This window comes from Cupressus sempervirens, chromosome 7 (assembly GCF_028749045.1).
Source record: "Cupressus sempervirens isolate cs-2001-9-10 chromosome 7, ASM2874904v1, whole genome shotgun sequence".
Classification (NCBI taxonomy): domain Eukaryota; kingdom Viridiplantae; phylum Streptophyta; class Pinopsida; order Cupressales; family Cupressaceae; genus Cupressus; species Cupressus sempervirens.
The window spans coordinates 389,186,264-389,190,854 of record NC_143124.1 but is presented as its reverse complement, the minus strand read 5'-3'; the positions used below and the strand labels follow the sequence as shown (position 1 = coordinate 389,190,854).

Below are 4,591 nucleotides of genomic sequence, written 5' to 3'. Positions count from 1 at the left end.
TGACTACATTTCCATGACATAAATAGTTAGTCTTTAAAGAGCCATGTTAATTGGGAAGTAAATAAATGACCAATGTGTCATGGTTAGAGGGGCCAAATATATGGATCCGATCATCATAGTTGTCTCAGCTAGTGAAAGAATAAGACAAGTCAAGCTCATTTTGGAGCTTAGGATTTTTATCATGAAAAAGATGAAGGTATGGAGGGAATCAACCTAGATATGAAGGGTAATATTCTTTTTACCACCCCAAGTCTTGTTGAGAAAATTGTTGATATGGTTGAAATGATTTTTCTTTGTCTATGCAATGTGAATTATTAATGTGATAGAGTTGTAAAAACCTCTAAATCTAGAATTGTAAAAAAGGATTATCAAAATTGTATTTAATGTCAAGATTCCTAAATAATTGAGTAGTTCTCTGAGGATACTTTTGTTCTCATGCCTAGGATAAATTTTCTTACACTTTTAAATGGTTCCATATTACTCCTCCATTTGATCACATCTTAAAATTGTGTATTGTGGAAACCCACAATAGGGATATTCATGAGAAAAAGGCCAATTGTTAGCAAGAAAAACCTGGAAGTGCATGAGAGATTTAGTAAGGAATTTAGTAAAGAGGGCCAATTGTTTCCAATTATAGTAGCTGATAAACTAAATTTATAATTTTATGAAAACTAAGTCATCAGCTTTCAATTAACATGGTGAACTCTATTATTGAGAGATTTAGTAAGGAATTTGGTAAAGAGGGCTAATTGTTTCCAATTAAAGTATTTGATAAACTAAATTTGTAATTTTATGAAAACTAAGTCATCACCTTTCAATTAACATGGTGAACTCTATTATTTCTATTGCTAGTGTCATTGCTTTCTAGTCCTGAATCTCATCTTGTTTTGGCTTAGTATTTCTTATCAAATTATATGAACTTGTCATTATATAGGACTATTTTCTTTTCTTGTTTGACTCACATCTCAAATTTGAAGTTTGTGGTCTAATACTCTAGGACTCTAGTTCTGCAATGATTATTCACTTGTGAATTCATTATTCATTTTACATGTAAAAGAATCTTTTTATGGTAGCTTGGTCTTTCTGTATAATCCATTGTCAAGGTATAAATATTGCCCACATAAATATTCATGCCTTCCAAGTTCTGAACAAGAAATTTACTAATCTATAATCTATGGAGTCTTGTTTATCCATAAACACAAAAGAAGAATTACATGATCTTGTCCATTAAGGATTCCACTATATGACCATGTTATATCTTAAATTTTTTTGATAATTTGGTGCATCTATTTGTTGAATTTGTAGTTTTTCTATGAAACACTATGTCTCATGAAACTGATGGTTGTTTGTCCCTTTTTCTTTGTTGTTACAGTGCACTATGGATTTCCTAAACCATTAGATGACAAGGGTTTATTAGCCCATTTACCTCTTACTCTCTAGAGTGATAGAATAATCCTATTTCCTGAATTGGTAAGTCTAGGTTATTTCATACTTCAACATTAGAATTGGTTTGCTATTGCCACTTTGTTTTCACTATTCATGATGCTTGCTACAATTGACATGCCGGTAATTTAGGTTTCTTTTATCCTTAGAGAATTTTCTGTAGTCCTTGCATGTAGACATACAAGATCCATACATCCCTTCATTTGTTGAACCCAAAAAATGATATAAATTTAAGGTCAAGAAGTATTTGTAGCAGATTTTCTAGAGAGATATATAAATAGCTGATGCACTCACATGTCACAGTTAGTTACAACCAAGATATTATAGTAGGACAATTGCAGCAAATGCAACCAACATATTATAGTAGGACAAGTGCAGCAAATGCAACCAAGATATTACAGTAGGACAAGTGTAGCAAATGCAACCAAGATATTATAGCAAGACAAGTGCAACAAATGCCAAAATCTAAGTCAAACATGAGGAATGGTAGGTGTGCATACTTTGTATAAGGGTTTTATTCTACTTGTCATAGCTACACTCTATTTTCATCTAGATATTGAATTTCTTTCAATGGAGAGAATTGAACTTGCCACATTTAAAAATAAAAATAGAGCCCTCTTGGATTCAACATACATGAACGATCTCTTGGTCTTTCAGTGACAATAGTTGTATTCCATGAGATGTCATCTCCTTGAGGTATTTTGTAACCATGGCTAAGATGGTTGTAGTGATTTGTTGTGACATGTTGATGTGGGTTCAAATGGTAAATTGGAACAACCTAGCTCACATGGAAACTTGGAACATAATAACTCTTAATTAAATTTTAGTATTTCATTTAATCAATGGAATCTAGACACAATGTTACCAGTATTGCTTTGGTTTATTGTGCTTCTCCTATTCAATTTCTATATTGCTGCTGTCAAAAAATTGAAAATCTCTCTCTCTCTCTCTCTCTCTCTCTCTCTCTCTCTCTATATATATATATATATATATATATATATATGGCTCAGTTTGTTACATGTTACAATTGTTTAAAATATAAAGTATTTTTAATGAATATATTATAGGATATTGATCGTATGTTTGTGCTTTGTGGCTTTATAGGGTCCAACCCAGATGAATTTATTGCAAATCTACTAGATAGCCATCTTGTATCATTTTTGTTCATGTATGTCTTATTTCAACTTTGTGGAAAACATGAATACATTTTTGTTTAGGAATATAGAATATTGTTGGCAATAATAGCTTGTGTGTTTCGGGCTATGGATACAAAGAGGTATGAATAAAGTTGTATTGTTTGTTGGGAATGTTTTGAGATTTTTGATTCAGAAATGTATAACTTCATTTTATAAAGAGTGCTAGCTTAGTGGTAGAGCACTTGCTTCAAAAGCAGAAGGATGGTGGTTCAATTCGATCATGCTCTAACATGAATAATCATTCATATTGTAGTTTATATAATTAAGAATATTTGATTTTCTGAGTAGTGATCTATTTTTATAAAAGTCATTGTTTCATTCCATCTCTAAAATGATAAAAGTGATGAAGACATAAAATTGTCTCAATAATACTAGTGTGTTTTATTGTCTTTATGAGATGATTATTTAAGACAGTAATTTAAGAAACTTGCTTAGATACATTATTCAAGACAATATGCAACTTTTATTTTGTCTCAAGATTCAAACAATTTATTCATAAATTGTCTAAAATACCGTCTTAAAAACTCCCTCTATGTAGTACGGTGCTTCGTATTCTAACGACCTTCGAAGTGTTCAGATACGGTACAGATACTGTTACACGGACCGTTAACAGATGGCAACATGTTGCTCCCAAAATGGAGGACGACATCTTCATGGAAGTAAAGGTCGACTTCAACGAGATGAAAATAGTCAGAGCCTTGTTTCGTGGAATATACCTTGGGCGTAAGAATGAGTTTCTAAATAAAATTGCACAGAGCTTCCCAGAGCTTCTCATGGAGTCGGCGGATTGTGAGGAAATGACTTGGATAAAGTCGACAGCCTACTTTGACAACAACATACCAATCAGCGAATTAACTAACAGGTATTATTACAAAAAGCTCTACTTCAAAGTGAAGTCAGATTGCGCTAAGGTTCCTCTTCCAGAATGTGCACTGAGAGGATTGTGGAGCAGGATAGAGAAAGGGCCGTGTGACACGTATACGACCTTCTCACCATTAGGAGGGATGATAGACAGGATATCCTCCACTGCAACGCCATTTCCTCAGCGGGCAGGGACATTGTTCTACATGCATTACAACGCATTATGGAGTGAGAGTAGACAAGATGAGCACTACCTCAAGTGGATGAGAGATCTTTACAAATACATGGAACCTTATGTCACTCATTCTCCCAGGGCTGCATATGTGAACTTTCGTGACCTCTGGCCACGGTTCTGTGGAAGAGGCTAGGATTTGGGGTGAAAAGTATTTTGGTGCAAATTTCAATAGGCTTGTGCACGCTAAAACGCAGGTGGATCCTGCCAACAACTTCAATAATCCTCAGAGCATTCCTCCGAGGAAATTATACTAGGCATCTGTCTCCGTTGACATGAAAAAAAACTCCTATAACCTATTCTGATAGTTAACTAGCTTAAAGGGCATATACCTTAAAAACTTTATAATAGTAATTATATGTCTACTTATATCCACATGTCCATGTGGTTGGAACATAAACTTTCAGAGTTTGATATTTATATCGTACTAGATTGTCACTGATGTGCGTGAAATATTTCCTTTCTGTGAATTCTACTGTGATATAGGTGCATATACTCTATATATTATAACTTTCAACATTAAGATTATTTATTAGATAATTTTTTCGTTAACAATTTTAGTGCTATGTAATTTTGAGTTGGATGTGGATTGGTTGTATTTTTTATATACACTTTTATTTTCTGCTAAATTTTTCATATATAGTTTATCTAAATATTCATGTAAGATTTCTTACCACATTGCATAAATTCTTTTCTTTTCATGTATGTAATATTTTTTTTTTCTGAGAAAATCATCCTTTTACATATGTCATTGATGTTACATTTTATTTGGTCAGCTCATCTTCTTGAGAGATATTTTCACTTTAATTTTAATGATGGTAAATCTCCTAAATTAGTTGAATAATGTTGATGATAAGGT

General features: G+C 32.8%; 1 pseudogene; it reads left to right on the top strand.

Moving 5' to 3' along the window:
• The window catches only part of LOC149547132 (berberine bridge enzyme-like D-2), a 9,765-nt pseudogene extending 5,776 nt beyond the window's left edge, over positions 1 to 3,989 (top strand).
• The last annotated feature ends 602 nt before the right edge of the window (positions 3,990 to 4,591 follow it).